The sequence below is a fragment of the Lathyrus oleraceus genome, chromosome 2 (assembly GCF_024323335.1).
Source record: "Lathyrus oleraceus cultivar Zhongwan6 chromosome 2, CAAS_Psat_ZW6_1.0, whole genome shotgun sequence".
Taxonomy (NCBI): domain Eukaryota; kingdom Viridiplantae; phylum Streptophyta; class Magnoliopsida; order Fabales; family Fabaceae; genus Lathyrus; species Lathyrus oleraceus.
In genome coordinates, this window is record NC_066580.1 from 194453626 (window position 1) to 194468804 (window position 15179).

Sequence of the window (15179 nt, forward strand, 5' to 3'; positions counted from 1 at the left end):
ATCATGCATCATCATCATTTCATGAACAATTTAGGTCAAGGCATGGCATTTAGAAGCTCATAGAAGTCAACAGCAAGACTTAACTCAAAAGCAATCTTAAACATTTCCAAAAATCACCAAATAAATCATGATCAATCACAACCCACAGCATGGTAAGCATGTCAAATTTCATCTCATTTGGACAAGTGGAAGGCAGTCAATGAAAATCAAAAAGGCAAGACAATTTTGAACATGCTCAAAGAAGTTAACCAAACATGCATCAACTTAGAAAAATCATAAGTCAGAGATGGTGTATGATAAATGAATGGGACTAAAACCATGGCAAAGATTAGGATGTCTAGTTATCTCATGTAAAATTTCATGTCCATCTAATAAAGTATGAGAATTTCACAAATGAAATGGGAACAAGTGTCACAAAAAGTCAACATATGACTAAACAGGGGAGAAAATCTCAAACAATTAGGAAATGCCACAAATAACTCCAAGAAAATTCACATGTAAACTAGACATACAATAGTAGGTTCATGCAAAAAATCAGATCAATTGGAGGTCAAGAAGCATGGTATCAAAAATCATCAAGTTGGACATCAATGGTGTGACACAAATTGTCACACCCTAATTCAAAAAATCATATCTCACAAACCAGCAATGATAAATTCACAAACTCTACATCAAAATCACCATGAGTGTGTCTAGTTTAAGCACAAAAAATTTGGGAGCCATTGGATAAAGTATCACCATTTCACAAATGTTTTGGCAAAGTGTACAAAATATGCATACATGTCACAAACCCTAATACCAATTAAAATCCATTGATCACAAAATTCTGGAAAAATTATGATAAAAAACTAGAGATTGTGATGAACATGATGCAAAAAATCCCATGAAATTTGGATTAAAATTGGATGCACAATGATTTTTGGAAGATTGGTGATCAAATGAAATTAAAATGGAAAAGAAACAACTTAAATCAATGTGTCACATGCCACGAATGGCATTTTTGTAAATACCAGGGTCACTAAATGGAACGCAGTCGTTTAGGGCCAGAAAACGAAATAATCTGATTGGCTGTGAGGGATTGGAACAGTAAAGCCATGCGCGTGAAACCCTAACCCAGAATCCGTAGGAAAAAGCGCAGATAGGCTATGAAGGTCGCGGATAAATCCGCAGGTAATGTGCAGCGTTATGAAGGTCGCAGATAAATCCGCAGGTAATGTGCAGCGAGCATGAACAAATCCCAATCCTCATGAACGATTTCCCAGCAAAATGAAAACATTCCAGAAACGAAAAATCAGGCATGCCATCATGTATATCCATCATTAGGCATCAACAAACAGCAATCAAATCATCCAACAACAACATATTAAGCATTAATCGAACAAAATTAATCATGAACAACAAACTTTAAAACCCTCGTTCTCTCTCATTTCTCAATGGTTTTTTTCGATTTAAGGAGCAGAATAATCAGCAAGGCAAGCTCTATCCAAGGCATGGCATAGTTTTAAGAATAGTGAAGATCAAAAACTTACCAAGATTGAAGGGCAGTCGTGATTTAGAGGTTTTTTGATGTTGTTGGCCTAAAACAGATGAAGCTCCAAGCTTGCAATGATGAATGATGAAGATGGTTTGCCTTGAAACAGCTTGGTTTGGTTTCAATCTCACTTTGCCATTAATGGAGCTTGGAAAGAACAGTCCACCAAGAGCTCTTACAGTTGAAGAATGGAGTTTAAAAAAGGTTCACCATGTTGCTTGGATGTTGTTTCAAGCAAGGCACGGCTTAGCTCTTTGGAAGTTTTTTTGAAGATTTTTGGAAAAATGCAAAAGATGAGGTTTTTTAGAATGAGTGGATTTCTGTTGTGTTATGGCTGCCACTAGTGTTCTTAATTGACAGAAAATGATGTATAAAACTGCTGTTTTGTGGTTGCTTGTGGAATGCCCAACATGGTTCATGAAAATGTGGAGTAGTTGTTGAAACATGTACTTTTCTTCCAATTTTCAAGCAACTAGGGGATGGCAACATGTACTGCACAAAAAGGACTTGGTAACATGACCAAAACTTGATTTCTGAACTATTTCAATTGGCCAAATGGTTTAGAAATGATTATTTTGAAAAGTCAAAATTCAACCCACTTGAAATTAATTAAGGCAAGTTCAAAAATGCCATTTTGCATGGTGATGTTTTGGTGCATGAAAGTTACATTTTTGGAAAGAGGGGATCAAATGTGGTTTGTAGGAAAAAACCCCACCCAAATTGGCCAAATGGTTTGAGAGATATGGCCTTTTGAAGTTCAAGAATTTTTGAAAATGATTTGATCATAACTTGCCAACCATACATGGGAATTGAGTGTTCTTGGACTTTTTGGAAATGGGAGAACAAGATCTTCAACTTTCATGCTGGGCAAAAATTCATTTGAAGCCTGTATCATGATGTAAGTTTGAGGATCAAGACTTTCCATTTTTGGTAAGTTTCAGTTACAGGTCCAGTTTCCATTTTTGGAAATTTCTGATCTGGCTTCAAATTCTTCCATGATGGTGTTTGACATGATACATGAGGACTATATGGACATGAATGAGACCTCTCAAACCAATTTCCATCATCAAATCACTGATTAAATGAACAGTTGACCAACAATTGACTTTTAGGGTTTCTGACTGATTGTGCATTGACTGATGACTTCTGAACATCCAATTCTTGACCTAAACACTTCAAATGGATCCCCAAGTCATGTGAACATGTTGGACCAACCCTAGGGCCTTGGCTCAATGAAAAATGCACTTGCTTGCTTGACTGACTGATCTCCTGACCAGTTTGACCTAATTTCTTGATTGGCTTGCACTTGAGGCAAAAGAGGCAATGCAATGCTATGCAATGAACCATGATATGCTATGACCTAATGTGAAAATGTATGTACAATGATAGGTGCAAATTTGAGGTGCTACACCCTACAGTCAGGGGCAAGATAAGTTGCAAGGGGCAAGTTCCCTTCATATCTTCAAGGCAATCAAGCCGATTGCGTCAAACACTAGTAATTGCTTGAATTCACCACCCAAATGTCGAAAGTTCATACCAGTACAATGTCACATCTTGACAAGAAACCTTAGGGCCCGTCAAAAGCAAAACCAACATGCGTTGATCACGTCGCTATGCTCAGTCACAGGCTGGCCAAATGCTTCAGAAGAAGAAATCGAGATCTTCTCAAAGACAAATACACAATATATCAGCAAGAAATCAAACTTGGGGAACCAAGCATATCCACACCTATTGCGGGTTCATCACATCATCAACTACCGAGTGTCGGGAAGTCAGATCCTTTCACCAATCAATAGCTCAATCCACATTGACAATTACCAGAATACCCAAAGCCCACCTTGCTGGCACCCACATAAAAACAAATACAACCAACACTAGTTTCCAAAAAACACATTGCGTTTGAAAAGGGGGGCCAATCCTAAACAAGCCAATAATCCTTTGCATTTAAACATGCATCACATGCATCACCTCATACATAACACATACATGTCATTTATGCATATAGCACGAATCAAAATCCAAGGTTTAGTCGTAGGCATCCAGGCCAACCCTCAGTTGAGTCATTGTTTTCCTCTAAGTGAGTTCTTACCCTACCAATTGGGCGTTCCCTATTGAGCTACATCCTTCAACCTTTTGTTGATGAGATATTATCCTCAGCTAAGTCAAACAATGTTTCTCCAAACACTTACCTTGTTTTGCGTTGAGCGTCCCTCAACAAGTCGTTTCCTGTAACCTTTTGTTGACAGAAACTACATCTCCCCAGAGAATATTTGTTCTGCAACCTTTTGTTGTTGATACCCCGAGCAAGTCTTACCCAATAATGTTCCAATACTACCCAACAAATCAGGTTTACTGAACCTTGTCAGTAGCCACATTCTTCCAATATTTTTCTCACTATCATCCTTTTGGTGAAAGTCCATTGAGGAATAATATTAATCATCACCCTGTTTACGATCATTGTTATCCTTTTGGTAATGGTAAATCCTTGACATTTGTGATCTTACTGTCATCCTTTTGGTGTCGAAGATCCTTGGAGTTTTGGTTCAACCTTCATCCTTTTGGTGAATGGTGACCTCTACAGTTATTACAGCCCACTGTCATCCTTTTGGTGTCGGCGATCCTTGTGGTGATAAGGATCCTTGTCATTTTGGTTCAATCATTATCCTGTTGGTGATGACGTCCAGTTCAATCTAAATATCATCCTTTTGGTGATAGAGATTACGGAGTTTGGTTTAAGCTATCATCCTTTTGGTGATGGTGACATTTGGAAAGACCAACCCCACTGTCATCCTTTTGGTGTTAGCAATATTTGAAGTTATTATGACTTATTATCATCCTTTTGGTGGTAACAAGTTTTGAAGTTATGATCTCACCTTCATCCTTTTGGTGATGGTGATTGTGGATTCATTATCATCCTTTTGGTGATAATGAGTTCTGTTGTTTGTAGTACCTTCATCCTTTTGGTGATGGTGACTATTGACTTATTATCATCCTTTTGGTGGTAACAAGTTCTGTTGTTGATCTTACCTTCATCCTTTTGGTGATGGTGATCAATTGAGTTGCGTGCTTATTATCATCCTTTTTGGTGGTAACAAGTTTTGTCTTTTAACTATACCTTCATCCTTTTGGTGATGGTGATTGTTGACTTATTATCATCCTTTTGGTGATAAAAAGTTGTTGTGTTGATCTTACCTTCATCCTTTTGGTGATGGTGATCAATTGCGTCGTGTCCTTATTATCATCCTTTTGGTGGTAACAAGTTTTGTCGTTTGACCTTACCTTCATCCTTTTGGTGATGGTGATTGTCGACTTATTATCGTCCTTTTGGCGATAACAAGTTTTGTCTTTTAATTATACCTTCATCCTTTTGGTGATGGTGATTGTGCTTATTATCATCCTTTTGGTGATAACGAGGTTTTGTTTTGATCTTACTATCATCCTTTTGGTGATGGGGATCCTTTGAGTTGTGTGACTTATTATCATCCTTTTGGTGGTAACAAGTTTTATCTTGTATCTTACCTTCATCCTTTTGGTGATGGTGATCATTGAGTTTCGACTTATTATCATCCTTTTGGTGGTAACAAGTTTGTTGTGTAACTATACCTTCATCCTTTTGGTGATGGTGATCATTGAAGTTATTTGACTTATTATCATCCTTTTGGTGATAACAAGTTTCGTTGTTGAATCTTACCTTCATCCTTTTGGTGACAGTGATCTTTGAAGTTAACAAGTTAATTGGTCATCCTTTTGGTGATAGCCTTGATATTATACTCTCGATAATGGGAAGCTTTATCAGAATAACCATTATCCTTTTGGTGATGACTACTTTTGAAAGTGGTTTATCCATCATCCTTTTGGTGATAACAACTCTACTGTCATCCTTTTGATGCTAGAAAACCTGTTCAGTTTTGTCTTTACAACAATAACAACATGTGCAAGATTTGAATGTTGACTCGAGGGTTGGCATTGGTTTGGCATTCTACCCCTATTACCTTGGTGCTGTAGATTTTGTTGCATTTTCTTTCTGCATCCATTCCATTGCATTTCAAATGACAAAATTCGGGTCTTTTCGTATTTAATTACCTTCCACCATGAATGTATGAAGACCATTGTCATTCTTACCTTCTGGTTAAAGTTAATTAAATAGGGGCATCTGTCATACCCCAATTTTGTCTGGGCAGTTCAAAACTTTTGGACATGATGCATAAACTCAAAGCTTAAGTATCCTCACTGGATCCAAGCGTCACAACCCCCAATCATGTCTTAATTTCATTGGACAACATCACAACCTTAAAACCTTCATCATTCATGGTTTGTTCTCATTTTCACAGATGGATTTAAGACCATATTACCTTTGGAAGTTCATAATGCATCAAGATCTTTTAAGAAGTTCATTCTACCCGTGCTTAATGATTAAGTGGATCACTGGATTAAGATGCATATTATTGTTATTCATTCATTAAGCATGATGCATATTATAGTAGTCCATGACATCATCTACTCCATGCATAAGTTGCCTCGAAGGCTCGCGTCTCATTAATTCAAGATTATAAAAAGCATCATTTGGTTCATAAGTACAAATTGATTCATATCGACAAGTCCTTTTGGCCGACCTACAAGATTGGTGCATTATTATGGTCCATCACGTCTCATGGCGAGCATTCTTATTGAATGAGCATTTTTTCCTACTCATCTTGGGCCACGTCAAAAGAGCTATTTAACGGATGGCCTAGGATTTGCATTTCCTGGTCCTGATTTGAGAAAATTTCCTGAGGATTTAGATTCAATGTCTTTTAATTCCTATAAAAAAGAAAATGAAACAGTTTTCTATGGACTTCATAATAATGTTACTTTTGATCAAAGAATATAAACTTAGATGTACAAAACCATTCTTTTTCCATATGGGCACGATCCTTCTGAGATTTTTTTTTGTAAGGGGCATAGTTTACAATTATATTGGTAGAGCTCATGATTTACACACAGTCATGGCCTATGATCTAAAGACTTGATGACATTACAATAAAAAGTATATAAGCTTAAGACATCATGACAGTTGACCACGACAACTCCATGCACTCTCTTCACCAAAACACTTCCAGAAGCAGTAAACTTGGTATCATGAGTGAAACCTGCAGAGTTCAAAAAAGGGAAACAGATGGTAAAAATCATCCCAAAAGAGGTTATGAAACTTATACAAGAAAGACATAAATTATTCTAAAAGCTTTCATACCAGGAACTGGTGCGTTCCAAGGAGATGTTTTCTCAGAAAAAGGAAGATCTGAATAGTTGGCCGATGTATTTGATCCTTCGCATACACGACCGTTGGCTTCGTACTTCCAAGCATATGTACACTAAGTTTGACGGAGATAAGGGATGCAAATAGCCTTATGTATGGTCTCACAGATGTGCTTAAAAAGAAGGTCTTAGACATGGATTCGTTGTCGAGCAATGTAGAACATACGAACAAAGAGTGATACCCTCGGTAAACCTGATGACGGATGAATCGCTGCTATGCCAGGGCTAGCTCTCAATGGTGGTCTGCAGCATATGACAGGCAGTCATGAATATTGTGCTTGACAGGATTTCGTATTCATAATGGAAAATATTTAGAGAAGTCAAAACCTGCACCTGATGAAACACATGTGGATGCTGATTGCTGCATAATTTCCCGCTCTCCTGGATAATGAATCGCATCGTGGTCGGCAATACTCCCAAGTACACAAGGTGCAATTCATCTCTCAAAGTCAGCTTCACTGATTTCTGATAAGCCGAAAGGAGGATTGCGTTTCCAAGCCAATGTGCTGCAACCAGACAAAATTCACACCAAAGCAAATCATGAGCAAGATTTTAGTAAGTATGGAATGAATATGTCGTGATGCGTAAATATGAGATCCTAGCTGCTATGCATTCTGAGCCATAAACAATACAAATAGAATCACAAAGTTAAGGTATGACACAATCTGTAAGAACATCAAAAGCGTGAAAGTGCCAAGTTCAGGATTAATGTGGTACCTATTATGAATTAGCCACCGGAGGCATGCAACATGGAGGACATTGCTTGAAATCATTGTAACAGACCCACTGCAGTTTCAATCCAAGTACATACCAACATAATGATGTATAGGACATAAGTCCGATGATGCAATTGCTGCAGATTGGCTGAGGAAATACTCAATTATCCAAACATCCTGAAACATTAAAAAACCAGAGAAGTTCAGTTTACTTATCACTCAAGCCATAATCTAAATTCAAACACAACAAGCGTCATCATCAAACATTAAAGTAATGGCGCCTCTCTCAGCAGGATTCAAACTAACAGGACAACTCAATCCATACATGTTAAGTGATGCCCTTGGTCCACAACCATTCATGCCGCCATAATTCATGTTATCTCGATTAACTGTGAACTTGCAGACCAACAAAATAATGGCTCATAAAAATGACCTGCACAAGAGTGATTCAACCAATTGATGTTAGAGCCGATTGCAATGGTGAAATGTTGAAACAAGGAGAGTATTGGCATCATTACACAAGTATCAGACAGAGAAATTTAACATCACAAATCAGTTTGTTTTCTTAAAGAAATTCACATATCAAGTGGAAATAAGAAGATTTAGTCCCAAACGCAGGCAACAAACATAACGTGACAACAAGCAGTGAGATTTTCTCCTATGGGACCACATGTTCTAGAAGGATTTGAGATTACACTACAGAGAAAGAGAGATTCTTACCCGTCACGAATTTGGTCCCCACCAAATCTGGGAATGATCCGATTCTAACCGACTGATTATGCAATCAATCTGAGCCAGCTCATACTCAGAGGGACCACAGATTTCTCCTATAAAAGGATGCGTTGAATCATTGAAAAGGAGAGAAAAAATTTGCACCGCCACTCTGCTGAAATCGCATCTCAACCTACACACCAAAGCTCAAAGATACCAAAGGGATACTCAAAGTTCATCACCAGAACTTTGAGCAGACCGAGCTAAACCCTGACAAACCAAACACGAAAGTAAGAAGAAGGAAAGGCCGAAAACTAAGCGGAAATAAGAGAAGAGCTCGCACACAAAGAAAGACACTTACTTGAGGTAAACGCTCATCGGAGTCTTGCCGGAGTCGGAAGGTTCCGGTGACGTCTTTCACCCTTTGTTCAACCTTCCAAGGCATTATATCACCATGTAGTCACTGATTGCGTATATGATTTGACGATTTTGTTGTTTATTCATGAATTGTTCTGATTTAAGTATAGATTATGGTAGATCCATGAGGAATGTTGCTGATTTTGGTTTGAAATTGTTTATATTGTTTACTCTGTTATAAGGTTTTCATTTCATGTTGTTGGAATCGGAGACGAGTTTTGCTAGGATCTACCGAGATCCCAAATGATGAACACTGCATGTTCATCTTTGATTCCAGATTTTTTTAGGGGTTTTTTTATGTGAGACTCGAGTTCATTTTCTGTTTTAGAAGAAGGCGATTAGGTTTGGGTTTTGAAGAAGAATTAAGAAGAGAGAAGATGCAGAGAAGAGAATGGAAATTGATATCTTTGTGTGTTGTTTATGAGTATTGAACACACTTAAAAAATAGTTTATTGTTGTTAATGATAGAATTAGGGATATAATTGTTAATGAATAATTAATTATTTTCGTATGTTACTTAACGGGTTGGTGAGATGGGCTTAAGGCCCGTTTCCTTTTTTTTTGATTAATTTATTTTGCTAGCTGATTGTTTGTTTTGGTGTTGGAAATCATGGGCTTAGGGCCCATTACGAATTTTTGACATATGTTGGGGCTTTACCCCTTATTTACTCCCCATACACCTTGTCTATTTAGTTCAATTAATTTCTTATTTCATATGTTTATAAAATTCAATATTTAATTAATATACTTTCTAAAAATATTTCAATTAATTTTGAATGAAAAGGAGAATAGTAAGCCTCCGCTTCACTATCTCTCGACTATTCGAATAATTGGCGTACACCATATTGCTCGGATTTTCGTCATTCAATTAAAACCTTCAAACTCTTGAAAATACAAATCATTCTTCCAAATAAATATAATTCTAAATTCCCGATAATAAAAGGATAGGAGGCGTACGCCTCATTATCTTTCGATTATTCGAATAATTGGCGTTTGCCACATTGCTCGAATCTTCGTCATTAAATCAAAACCACAATCGAATAAACTCAAATCATCTTTTACATCAAACACAATTTCGCAAAAACAAACAACTTAAACTTCAATAGAGAATGGAAGGCGTACGCCTCACCATTCCTTGATTATTTGAATAATTGGTGTACGCCACATTGCTCAAATCATCGAGAAATCCAAACCTACCAATCCAAAATTCAAACTATCTTCGCAAATCAAATGCAACATCCAAACATATCTTTTACAATTTAAACTTCTGATGATAAAAGATGGGAGGCATTTGCCTCGCCATCTCTCGATTATTTGAATAATTGGCGTACGCCATATTGCACAAATTATCGACTTACGACTAAAACACGCTAAATAAACTTGGATAAGGGAATAAGTGGCGCACGCCTCATTATTCTCTGAATAAGAAAGTAGGAGGCATACGCCTCACTACCGTGCGTATTCAACATCCGCAAACAAACTTTCAAAAATAATTCGAACAAAAAAGGGGTAGAAGGCGTTCGCCTTATTATTCCTCGAAAGAATTGGACGATTGATGTACACCATATTGCTCAATCTTTCGTCGTTCTTAAAAAAAAAACATCTCTAACAAATCAAACTACCTTCTCGCCGCCGTGCGATTGAAACAACCCAAATCAAACACCCAAACACATCAATTCAACTCGTCACCCCCGCGTGACCAAAACCCTTTCTCAAAAGAACACTGTAACTCCTTTCTAATGCGTACAACAAACCAGTGCTAGAGCCTCCACCGAGAGTAGACAAGCTAGCGTTTAGCCTTTAGAACGCCGACCTACACAGTCGTTCATCCAAACAAAACACACCAAATATTCGTAGTAGCCCGAACTACGAATGCTCTGATTTCCTTAAAAATGATGATAATGCGATCCCTCGCGATGGAACGCCGAAAAATTGTTGTTCGAACAGAGTCGCCACCGAACTTTATTTATTCCAATGAAGGAATAGGAAAATATCGAGAAAACCTTTAGGAAAAAGAATAATGGTCGTCGCAACCATATTCGGGTTCGGGAGTCGATTACGCAAGGGGAAGGTCTTAGCACCCCTCACGTCCGTTGTACTCAACGGGAACATTTTAGTCTGAAAAAGGTTCTTTATTGATGGTAAAATTGAATTGGTATGCTCAAACCGGTTTGTGCGAATTGACAACATGATTCATACCAAACGCAAGACCATAATGCGGTGAAATGCTCTATTAATATATTGAAACTTTAGCGACCTGTCGGCATGAAATGGCCGAATCCGCGAATTACAATCTCGATTCAACGCAATGGTAAAAAGGTAACAACCAAAATATTATTATAATATTTACAAATTTATTAGAACAAATAGGGTGAAAATAGGATATGGAAAGGAAAACTAAAATAGACTTTAGATTTACCACTTTTCAGACTAATAATCCTAAATCCCTGTATCATAATTTAATTAATCTAGATAATAAATTTTTTAAAATTATCATGCCACCCCGTTAATAGGAAATTAAGATAGATTAATTTATGGAAAAAAAAGAAATAAATAAAGAAGCCAACGCCTCTTCTCCACCCTATTCTTGAATTTGTCCTTACCAATTCCACTGTGACAGATGGACATGTTGTATGAAATCATGAGAGTAGAACAAAGTTAATAACCTTCCAGTCATTAAAAAGAATTCACTTGCGATATTTTCTAAATAACCAACGAATGAACAGGGACGAAAATCGATCTACACAGCCAGAAAATAAATAATGCATCACAATGACTATTCACATGTGAGAACTGGAAACAATAAAGGAAAACAAAAATCATAACTTCAAAACACAACCTCACTTGGGGCGAAACGTATCGCCACAACAGAAACTTAATACCCAAATCGAAATATTACCAAATCAACTCGTTTTGAAACTGTAGGTCGGAGTTGGGCGCCGCCAAATCGAGTTGCAATCGTGCTTCGTTGTCGGAGAGGATTGCGGTCGCAAATGCCAATAAGCAAGGAGTTATTATTGATGAGCGGAAAGCATTTTCGTTTGGGAGTTTTTGGGAGTCTCACGGCGGGTTGGAGATTGTGAAGGTGATGGGGTAGTGACGGCGGAATGTTTATGAGGGGTTGTGTCGTTAGCGGTGGTGAGTGGTTGATGGTCGATTGAAGAAGAAAAAGGAGATGGTGATGGCTCTGTGTGTGGGAAAGTAGATCGGAGGGTTTGGACAGATGGGGTATGGTTGAAGTGGGATTTCGGCAGGGTAACGGTATATTTCTTCCTCGTTTTTTCAGTGATTGCATGCTCCTTATATAGAGCGAAGGTGAGTGATTCTTCAATCATGAGCTGGAAAATCCTAGCAAGATCATTTCGTTAGGAGAGGATTTTCTCAGAGATTTGGTGGGGACCAGGGTGATTGTCACAGGTAAATTTCTCTTTGTCTGTAGTGTACCCTTTCAATCTTCTAGAACTCATGGCTTTTTTAGAAATGACAATTTACCGCTGAAACTTTAACCACTAATGATTCCTTTACCGCGGTAAAAACTTGATTCCCATCTTTTAACTATCATGTGTTTTCAGCTCATATCTTCGACATGTTCTGGCTCGCGTTTTGAACTTTAGAGATGAGAGTGTGTGTATCTGAGAAGTTTAAAAACGACGGTGGATGTTTAGCATTCGTCAGCTTCGCAAGGCTTTGCTTTGTTCTTTGAAGGAATTCTGGTTGTAACTTACTCTTGCCTCAATGCAGGATGGTCTCATTGACTTCTAACAGGGTGGTTCTGTTAACTGATACAGTTTTGTTAATTCCTGCAGGTGGTAAGTTGGTTTGGCAATGTGATTAGAGAGTGATTCACAACCCGGGAATAGCTCTAACGCATGTTGGATATCATTTCGGACATGCTGCGGAATCGCTGTTAACAGTCAACGGTCGACACCATGTTTTGCAGAGGAACTCAATGTCATTACATTTAATCATGATGCTGCAGAGAGAGGCATGGTCTGCTGAACGAGCCAAAACGGTCACTCGAAAAAATCTACAGGTTGCTTTATGACATTTTCATGAAACTTTGGTTGGGTCGGTAACAGGTTTTGGTCACAGTTTAGACTCCTGTTTTAGGATTATTTCTCATACCTTTGTTTACTATAAATTCATAGTGGTTTTCCTTCTGACCCGTAACTCCATCTTGGCAGGTTTATGGAATTGTTCCTTATCGTTGGTTATGCCTGTTCGCACGACAACGATGTCTCTACTTGATTACAGCTTATTTTGCTACTAGTGAACCGGTTTCCTTCAAGCAAAGTAAGATGCATCAAGTATGGCCCTTTTAATTTTCTTTTTTTTCTTTTTTTTCACTCTCTTCGCACCTGGATCATAATTTATTCTTTTCTTGTAATTTCAGAATTTGAAGCTTGGGAATTAAGGACCAACTGCTGCTTACGATTTCTTGCGACCTGCTTCAATGTGCCATTGACATTTTAGCTTGGTGTAACCGATGACCTTGATCTAATTATCCTGTATGGAATCCTGTACAACATGCTTATTACTATAACCTTGCTCTCACTTTTTCATGATTTTACTTCTGATCAAACTGCTGTGGAATTATTCAGGTATTGCAAGACTTATGTCCTGCGTGTTCCTCGGCTCATTTATGGTGTGCCTGCTCTTCTGCATATGGTTCTAGTTGCAGCTTCATGTTGTTTGGCTTTGTTTGCTGGTGTGTATGTAGGATTTGCAGCAAGTCCGTGATGACCAAAACTGAGATGTCGAGAGTCCTGATTTTTCCAGGTTGTTTTCTACAGCATATGATGGTCTGGATGAGGCTTTATACTTATTAACTATGTTCTTCCTGGGATCATACATTGCAAACGTGTTCGTAGAGCCTCCCAAATGTCTCTGCTTCTCAAGAAAAGTTACAACTAGTTGCACCAGCTGTTCTGGTTGTAGGGATCCCACAGGGGTTGGAGGATCAAAATCTCATTTCCTGATGTGATGACATGCTGTTACTGCCAAATGGTATACCAGAAATTCCGCTGGAATGTTGAGTTGAATTTATTCATATTGGGTGACGCTCCTTAGCAATAGGTTCAACAACACCACTAAATAGACATGAAGACAAAGCTCTGTTAGAGTTGAAGTTATGCGGATTGTTAGGAAGCCGGTTTGGCCCTAATGTCCGTGGTTGGATTGATAAAGAAAACATTCCAGGATTGCTGTCATGGATACAAGTACATGGTCGATGAAGATTGTGTGTCATAGGGTTTTTACAAACTCCAGTCGGTCTGATGCGAATGGTCAAATAGAGTTTGGATAAAAGCTTGGAGTTTTCTTGAAATCTGTCATTTTAAGTTCAAAAGACAGCTGAGGATTTTGCTTCACTTCTTGTAATGAATTTACCTTAACAATTGTATGATATGGCTTGACTGAGTAACTGTATTAAAGGTTAATTTGTAAACAGTCTGATATAACAGAATTCTAATTTTGAAATGTGAACTTTTCTTCTTTGAACTCTTAATCTGTTTCTAATTACTTTTGAGACAACTTTAACCATTGGCCTGCCACAAACGACATTCTATGTTCCTGCAGACCTAATATTTCCTATCATAACCAAACTCTAAGTTCAGACCTTAAATGGCCCTCAAAAATGCCTGCGTCGCACGGTCATGAAGGCCATTATGATTGACCAAAGAAATGCTACTAAGTGACCAAAGCTTGCACTGTAATAATCATGTAATCATGGAAAACTCAATGGCCAATAATAAAAAGTCAGCCATATGATTAGGATTAGTGTTGGGATTCAAATAAACAACCAAGCCAACCTTTGTTTTTTTAAATTAACATAAAATTGAAATTATCTTGAAAAAAAGTTTATGATTATGAGCAAGTGAATGCTTAAATCCATCAGTGCAAATGAGAACAAACCATGAATGATGAAGGTTTTAAGGTTGTGAAGTTGTCCAAATAAATTTAGACATGATTGGAGGTTGTGAAGCTTGGATCCAGTGAGGATACTTAAGCTTTGAGTTTATGCATCATGTCCGAAATTTTTGAACTGCTCGGGCAAAATTGGGGTATGACATCCGACACTTGCTGTTAAACCCTCCTCTACATTGTTAACTTCTGCTTCTGTTGGCCCGAGTGGCAATGTGAAAGAAGACTGTGATGAGATGTTGAGGCTCATCAAGAAAAGTGAGTACAATGTTGTAGATCAGCTTCTACAAACGCCATCCAAAATATCTGTGTTATCTTTGCTTCTGAATTCAGAACCCCATAGAGAGGCTCTGCAGAAAGTTTTGGATGTGGCATATGTAGATCATGATGTCACAATAGAACAATTCGATAGCATTGTTTCAAACATTACTGCTTGTAACAATTTGAGTTTCTGTGACTCCGATCTCCCTAAGGAGGGAAGAGACCACAACTTGGCATTACACATCTCCATGAACTGTAAAGACGACGCCATGTCCAATGTGCTGGTGGACACTGGGTCATCCTTGAATGTATTGCCAAAATCCACT

The 15179-nt window shown here is 38.0% G+C and overlaps 3 long non-coding RNA genes across 3 annotated transcripts; 2 read left to right on the forward strand and 1 right to left on the reverse strand.

Moving 5' to 3' along the window:
* Positions 1–6410: 6410 nt before the first annotated feature.
* On the reverse strand, positions 6411–8412 carry LOC127118847 (uncharacterized). Its single transcript, XR_007802401.1, has 6 exons — positions 8263–8412; positions 7868–7975; positions 7544–7719; positions 7160–7332; positions 6762–7069; positions 6411–6660 (listed from the first exon to the last, which is right to left on the reverse strand). It is a non-coding gene; the product is annotated as an uncharacterized LOC127118847 (long non-coding RNA).
* Positions 8413–8470: 58 nt separating this feature from the next.
* Positions 8471–9186, forward strand: LOC127118848 (uncharacterized). Its single transcript, XR_007802402.1, has 2 exons — positions 8471–8619; positions 8853–9186. It is a non-coding gene; the product is annotated as an uncharacterized LOC127118848 (long non-coding RNA).
* A 3549-nt stretch (positions 9187–12735) lies between these two features.
* Positions 12736–14163, forward strand: LOC127118849 (uncharacterized). Its single transcript, XR_007802403.1, has 3 exons — positions 12736–12963; positions 13064–13178; positions 13272–14163. It is a non-coding gene; the product is annotated as an uncharacterized LOC127118849 (long non-coding RNA).
* The last annotated feature ends 1016 nt before the right edge of the window (positions 14164–15179 follow it).